Below are 8,323 nucleotides of genomic sequence, written 5' to 3' on the forward strand. Positions count from 1 at the left end.
GTGAGACATGTTTATAGCTAGTATCACTAGAACCAGTAGGAGGAGGAGTAGACATGTTTTTCTCAGATCTTTGACTGTTGCACGGTTAAGTATTACACAACAGACCAAGGCTCTAGATACCAATTGAAGGTGAGAAAAACACAAGAAGGGGGGTTGAATTGTGTTTTGAAAAATTCTTCGTTTCTCCTAAAAACTGAACACACTGATCAGAAGCTAGGTGAGACAGCTTCTGAAGTGATAATCAGAATCCTAAATGCAGCGGAATAAAACAGAGAGAGAGAAGAAGAACGACACAAAGCAATTATACTGGTTCCTTCCACAATCCGGAAGTAGTCCAGTCCCCCTTGCACTTCCAAGGAGATTTCACTATGAGTAATATCTGATTACAAATGCTCAAGCACACAAGCAAGAGACTTCCAATGCTCAAGCACACAAGCAAGAGACTTCCTTTGCTCAAGAACACAATCAAGAGACTTCCTGCTCAAGCACAACTGCTAGAGACTTCCTAACTAAACAAAATTACACAGAAAATTGTTTAAGGTTGAACACTTGATATACAATCAGAGGTGCTCACAATACAAATCAGATACAGACTCAATGGACTTAAGAATTTCTAAGATATGACTTTGAGACACAGAAATTCTAAGTGAATGCAGAACAATTTCAGCAGAGGTTTGGTACTTGTGAAAATCTTGTGAGTCTTTCGTTTAGCGTTCTTGCATTGCCAAAACTCTAGGTCTTCACTCCTTTATATAGAGGTGTGAAAGAGACGTTGTGAAATTGCCAGCACACCAAAGAGTCGTTAGTTGAAGCTTGATCTTTCACCAATGATCTTTTGCCTGATTTGGTTGTTGTCCTATGAAGAACCAATTTGAAATCCATTCCTTATCCAAAGGAACATATATGCAGGCGAGACCGTATTCTGGAGCTGTTTTCTTGTCTTGAAGCGTGGACAAAAAACAGAGTAGTGGAGAACGTGGTTGTACAATTCGTACAAAGTACAATGTCAACGCTTTCGTCCAAAATGCAAGCACAAGCCTTCAAACACCTTTGAAATGACCGTTGCAAAATTCCACTAATCCTTTGTTTGTGTTTTCGAATCCAATGGACAGCTTTTGCATTGATAATTCTTCAATTCTTGAATCTTTTGCAAATCCAGTTGAGATTCAGCTTCTGGTGAAATAGCTTCTGATGAGGCAGCTTCTGATGATGCAGCTTCTGATGATATGACTTCTGCAGCTTCTGATGACGCAGCTTCTGATGATGTGGCTTCTGGACCTCTTGTCTTCAGAAGCACTATTCTTCAGGAGCAGCTTTACTTCAGGAGCGCTATTTCTTCAGGAGCAGCTTGACTTCAGGAGCGCTTTGCCTTCAGAATCATCTAAGCTTCATTTTCTTTTGCTCTTTATTTGCTCATTCAGAACCAATGATGATGTGACTTTATAATTATGGTCCTGTACACTTGAACAAATTTTAGCTAGTCCAATTTACAATTTTTAATACCTTGTTATCATCAAAACTCTTTAAGGTTCATTGTTAAACACATTTTGTTCCAACATATTTAACGACATGATTTTTTTTTTGTAAATGATCTTATAATTAAGGGTGCTCGTACGCAAAGAGCTTCTATTAAAACAAATCCGAGAAAAACTAGTCTTCAAAAGCGAAAGTTTGTCCGTGGGCCCTAACATTTTCGCTTTCCAAAAATAATAATTTTGTAAAACATCGGTTCTTTTCAAATTAAAATTATACTTTTTGGAACTGTCAAATAACTAAAATTTTTCCAAAATTTCATTAGCAGCTAATGAAATGAACACATGCCAGCTATAGCAAGCTCCTGCTTCACAAGATGCCAACCGAAATAAAATATTTAGAACTTGGATTGGTGGGGTGCGCCAAGCCAATGCTATAGTGCAACGCATTGGCGACACTCGAGAAGCCTAGCAGCAAGCTACTAAAATGGCTTCTCCCCCTCAAAAAAGTAATTTAATATCGTGTGAACCATTGGTCCACATATCAGATATTAAACTGATAAGAACAGATATTACTGATCATTTTATTTAAAAGAAAGACCCGAAATGGAAACCCTTTTTTCTTTATTCAATCATTGTCATCGCATTGATAAGAAATCAGAAGTCATGTTTAATTAAAATTAGTCACTTTGACTTACCGTTTTTACGTAAATTATAAGTAAAAAGGCAGTAGGAACTAGAATGAAGAGTGCAGTAGCTATAAATGCGAGAATATTGACTTCCATAATCTCTATGTTTTCTTTCTCTTTTATTTCTAATAAATACTTCGGGATTTAATCCCATAGAAATGAAAAATCTTTCGTCAGTAAATTCAGTGGTATAAATTTTATCTCGATGATATAAAATCGGATCAATATCACGAATAACAATATCGGAGCTATCAAATCAATTCATCGTCGAGAATTAAATAGTATAACATAGGAAGATCTTTTATCCATACCAAATAAAAAAAAAATTACTTTCTGATGCAATGAAAAATTCCTTTTTCTTTCTTCGTCCGAACCTTTACATTATACTAAAAAAGAAAAAAGGAATCCCTGTTAGAAATGAGTTTTTTTTTTCTTTTTTATTCCCTTTCACATACGAAATCAATTGATATTTTTTGGATTTGTATCCATCGGGACTGACGGGACTCGAACCCGCAGCTTCCGCCTTGACAGGGCGGTGCTCTGACCAATTGAACTACAATCCCAGGGAAAAAGTTGTATAGCATACATATTCTTACTATTTCATTCAAACCCTTTGTTTTTCTATTTTAGATTCGAACCCATGTACTGTAACTGAAAGAGGCAGACTTATATATTGATATATTGATATTTTTATGGGTCTGCACTTTAGTGAAATCGACACGGATTATTCGCAATCCGTTCCTTATTGCTAACTTGATTGAAAAATCAATGAATCAAGGAAACAAAAAAGACTCTTTTTTTACTTTAATCCTTTCCTAAGACTTTATATTTTAAAATCCCGATAGGAATTTTTCAAAATCCGAATTTGTGGAAAAAATATGTAATATGGAAAAAAGAAATAGCACTCGAGATTTTATTCTTCTGTATGGGAGCCCATTGGTGATTTTCAGAGAACACCAAATGGGTTATATCATTTCATGGTGGATCAGCAAATTTTTGGGCCGAGCTGGATTTGAACCAGCGTAGACATATTGCCAACGAATTTACAGTCCGTCCCCATTAACCGCTCGGGCATCGACCCAGGAAGAATCAATTTTAGTCTTTATTAAAAATCCCTGATCAATTTCCTTTTGTAGTACCCTACCCCCAGGGGAAGTCGAATCCCCGTTGCCTCCTTGAAAGAGAGATGTCCTAAACCACTAGACGATGAGGGTATACTTGTCCGACCTCCATTCTACTATGTTCATACATAGTATGAACAATTTTTTGAAATTGTCAATATAATGGAATGATATGATTCGATCAGAAGGATCTTTCAGAATTCCTTAAAATATCATTTAGATTTCGAAATTGTTCATTCCAATCACCAATTTATAAAACTATAAAAAAATAATGCGAAAGAAAACAAAAGAAAGAGAGAATCCTTTCAGGGAATGATTGATTTTCTGGAACAGGCGCGGCATTAACACCTCATTTCTTTCACTTTCATTCAGTGTTAAGAAGATTGAATTAGTGGGTACATGTATCAATGAAATAAATTTTGTGTTATGATGAAGATGATTTCAATTCGAATCGGTTTTGAAAAAATCCATTCCATTGATATTTATCAAATCCAATATCCAAAAATCATTTTTTTAACTATACTCACTAGCTAAATCCAATTTATTGTTCGTTAAAAAGTTGCTATGTAAAAAAAATAGATCTATTCTATATATATAATTTGAGTATATGCAGTAACAAATAGATGTACTAAACTCATATCCATATTGGATGGTTCCTTATTCGGGAATTGACTCAAATGGAGCCCCTTTAACTCAGTGGTAGAGTAACGCCATGGTAAGGCGTAAGTCATCGGTTCAAATCTGATAAGGGGCTTTTTTGTCAAAAAATGACAACAGTAATATAAATGACAACAGTAATATTCCGATTTGAAGGAAGAATAGAGATATTCTTGATATTTGTAAGAAGTTTCTCTTTGTAAAAAAAAACTAAGGAATAGTTGAATTTCATTAAAAAATTGATTTTTTATTCTATTAAATTGTTGTTATCATTCGAATGAATTCGAATAGAGTAAACTCATTCTAGTTAGAAAGTGAAAGAGTATTCTTTTCTATATATCTATTTTTTTAGACTGTGATATTTCCTTTAATTGTAAGATATTCCTATCCTATTTTCTATTATTCCAATCAAAAAAAGGGAAAGATTCTAAAAAAAAGTAAGTGGACCTAACCTATTGAATCATAACTATATCCACTATTCTGATATTCAAATTGGATAGAAATGAAATTCGAGCAGTGGATCTTTTTTGTTTTTAATATCTCTTTCGTTCGGACTCCGCAAGAATCTGTCAATATTTCGGATTAAATCTTATTGTTCCTAGGAATCAATTGATACTCCTCTTCTCCACGCAGAAGGGTTTATTCTATTCTAAGTTCCAACATAATTTTACTTTCAAAATATCTTTTTTCCGAATACAAGAAAAGATCAAATTACATTTCTATTATTTCTTTAAGATATGAGATATCTATAAAAAAAAAAAATAGAAAAATCCATCAAATCATGACTTCGAGTATCCAATATTTCATTTTCATATCTATGCATACTAGATTTTTAAAGCAATTAATGGACGAAACTTTCACTTAGAATCTATTATTTTTAATAAAACTCCATACAATATTAAAAAATCTGATAGATAGAAAAAATAGATAGATAAAAAAATATTCGAATTTCTTACCTCGATCTGCAAAAAAGGTATACTTTGTAATTTTTTTAATCTGAACGAAAGAAAAATACAACTAAAGAGGACAATAAAAGAAATTAAAGTAAAATACAAAGTAAAAATAGGATTCTATAGTAGTTTCCTAGACATACAAATTAGAAGAATATATAAAACTTTTTTTTTTATTATTTCACGAACAAGATTCAAGAATAATATTATTTAATATTATTTGATAAAAGGAGAGTAGTATGTCTGGGGATCTGCTGGTAACAAAAAAAAAGTGATAAAAGCGATCATTTCATTTGTTTCTGGAATAGTTCTTTAAAAAATTTATTTATCGGATTTACGAGTCATAAGACAATTCCCGCGTCATGACTTCATGACTTAGGGAATTTTTTAGAATAGAAAGGAATAACCCAATTAAGTTAATGGATTTTACCTAGATTAAATATCAATGGACAAAAAAAGTATTTTTCTATTCGAAACCCAGTAGAAAAGAAGGGACAGTCTTCGAGAAATCATATCATATATAAAATGAAAAAATATAGTATATTTAAACCAGTAATATTACAAGTATGGAGTATTTAGTATTCCATATACTATGGAATATAATTAATATAATATAGTACTAAATACTATATAGTACTATATCAAATATATCTACTATTATAGATAGTGGATCTATACTATCTATAAATCTGAGTAGTATAGGTAGCAATATTAGGGCTATACGGACTCGAACCGTAGACCTTCTCGGTAAAACAGATCAAACTATTATTATCAAATGATTTGAATTGTTTTAAAAACCCAACGTGCATTTTTTTTTTGCATTGGGCTTTTTCATTAACTGATAGAAATATCAATTAGTCAACCATCTTTTTTCTTTACACAAAGAAAAAGGAAATGACTCCCTGTGCTCTGATTTATTTTTTTTAGATTTTAATCTAAGAGCACTACCAAAGTTTTTCAAAGAAGAAGGTTATCCCGGCGTAGGTCTGCTTTTGGCCTGGATCAACTAAAGTTAAATGGACTCTCTATCAACCTACTTAAATAAAAATATCAAATAGGAAATGAAACTTCATACACCTTAAAGTTCCTAAGATAGGAAGAAAAGAGAATTTTTTTGAGGTCCCTAGACTCATTTGCCTAGCATTGAATAGATTAAGTATTCACCTTATCAATATCTCAAATCCATTATGGATTTTATTTGACATCTAAATCCTTTGTCAGGCTATTGTTCTCTTATTTTATTCCTGGAGTAAGACATGGATTTCTCAATAAGATCAACTCTTTTAATTACATGATGGACTCCTATGAAAAAAAACATTGGCGCGTGTGTAAACGAGGTGCTCTACCAACTGAGCTATAGCCCTTGTGCTTTTGATACATATTTTATTCGATAAATAAATTCTTGTCAAGATTAATATTACATGATCGAATCTCTTTGATTGATAATGCGTTGGTATTGTTTCTAAGTAATATAACATTTATAATCCATTGATCTGATAGATGGGTACTTTTTTTATTTAGGATGATAAATGACCTACTTAACTCAGTGGTTAGAGTATTGCTTTCATACGGCAGGAGTCATTGGTTCAAATCCAATAGTAGGTAAGGTATAGATAGAACTTATTAGATACCATTGATTCCGGTATCTAATAAGTTTTTCTACTCACCCTTTCTTTTTTTATTCGAATTTTCTATCTTTTTCTATTCTATCTATTTTTTTCAATTTTGAATTATTTTGCTGGACCAACTTGTTACTAGAACCTATTGATAGCCTCTAGGATAGTCTCTACTCGTGTCCTAGCTCGTCGGAGAGCTAGATTTGCCTCAATTGTTTGTCTTTTCCCTTCAGCCTTATTCAAGTTAGCTTCTGCTATTTTTAGAGTTTGTTGTGCTTCTTGTGGATCAATGTCAATGCTCTTTTCCGCATCATTTACTAAAATAGTGATCTCATTATTGCCTATTCTAGCAAAACCGCCCATCAGAGCCATCGTTACCCATTGTTGGTTGGTAAGGCGTATTTTCAAAATACCTATATCTAAAGCTGTGGCAATAGGCGCATGATTTTTTAATACCCCAATTTGTCCACTATTAGTAGATAAAATAATACCCCAAAAGGCCGAGAAAGGTATGAGTTACAACATGAGCTCCTGTTGCTTTTATATCTGACATGTTCTCGGTTGTTTTCTTGATTCCTCGATGTGGGACTTATTTTTATCATTGTATGTATATGTTGCAAAGGTCACCAAAGAGCAATTACTATATATGGCAACATAGAGCACACTAAATCATTTCAACAATTCATCCACTAATATGCAGATTAGAGTATTGCTGATTTAAACATTAATATGCAGAATAAATCCTGCAAAACAATGCACAAAACTTGAAGCAAACCTTTTTTCAAAACTCGGTGTCCGGCCCAATGATAGACTAATATTCGAGGGATCCAATCCCACCATCCACTTCACATCATAGATCATCCAATATGAACATCATAGATCAGTATAGGCACCATTTGATCAGTATGACATATTTGAAAACCAAATGATGTCTTTTACCCATTCAAGAAGCATACAAAACTAGAACATAAAGTGAAAGTTTCGACGCTAATACAGTTACAACGTGACTCTATAAAGAAAGTAAAAGTTGCATAAATTTTAAAACTTGTTTGCTAGCAGCTTTAATATGATTATAGGTTATTATTATTATCCAATCCTAGAATTGAAGGTAATAGTTGAATCTGATTTGACTTGATGCAAACTCATATCAATATATGAATTCCATAAACAAATGTCATAGTAGAACAATGTAAGGAAGTACCTACTTTAACAAACTCATATCATATCAAAGTTTGCATATTAGAGTAGAGACATATGCACATGGAATTTGAGGTTTCAAACTGAAAGGGAAAACTATGTGCTGGAGTCAAATTTTTGTAGAAGCGGTTCAACCTAGCCCAACGATAGTTCCTAACAAAGGAAAAAGAAACACGACGGTTGAAAGTGGTAGCTCTTTTGCTCCGAGATGACTTCAATCGCCAACCAACTCTAAGAAGTGTATTGTCTAACAAGGAAACAATACTCAAAGCTAAGATGCCAATTACCTGATACTATTTGATTCTAACATTCCATGTAATGCAATAATAAAAGTCTATATTTTCAAGTTGCTACCTATGCAATGTTATTGGTCCAAGTTTGAATGGCGTAAGGGTTAACTTGCTGGAAGATTGTAAGAGAGAACATTCCTTATTGTTGATCCAAACTAGGCTAAAATGGGTGTACTATTCCAAATAAAAGCTTTAATATCGATCTTTTAATAGCACTTTGTATAATAAGCCCTAAAAAATGAAACTTCTATAGCGATATAGTAAATGTTGTTGAAGACAGTGTATAGTGTTTTATAAATTTTTTTTGGCATAAACAATACAATCACAAAAC

The 8,323-nt window shown here is 32.9% G+C and overlaps 3 non-coding genes across 3 annotated transcripts; all 3 read right to left on the reverse strand.

Moving 5' to 3' along the window:
- Positions 1 to 1,885: 1,885 nt before the first annotated feature.
- LOC146897673 (U2 spliceosomal RNA) lies at positions 1,886 to 2,085 on the reverse strand. The gene has a single exon (XR_015024463.1). It is a non-coding gene; the product is annotated as a U2 spliceosomal RNA (small nuclear RNA).
- A 565-nt stretch (positions 2,086 to 2,650) lies between these two features.
- On the reverse strand, positions 2,651 to 2,724 carry TRNAD-GUC (transfer RNA aspartic acid (anticodon GUC)). The gene has a single exon. It is a non-coding gene; the product is annotated as a tRNA-Asp (tRNA).
- Positions 2,725 to 3,158: 434 nt separating this feature from the next.
- On the reverse strand, positions 3,159 to 3,242 carry TRNAY-GUA (transfer RNA tyrosine (anticodon GUA)). The gene has a single exon. It is a non-coding gene; the product is annotated as a tRNA-Tyr (tRNA).
- Positions 3,243 to 8,323: the final 5,081 nt, after the last annotated feature.

The sequence above is a fragment of the Medicago sativa genome, chromosome 8, assembly GCF_051527215.1.
Source record: "Medicago sativa cultivar Bolivia chromosome 8, Bolivia_mono, whole genome shotgun sequence".
NCBI lineage: Eukaryota > Viridiplantae > Streptophyta > Magnoliopsida > Fabales > Fabaceae > Medicago > Medicago sativa.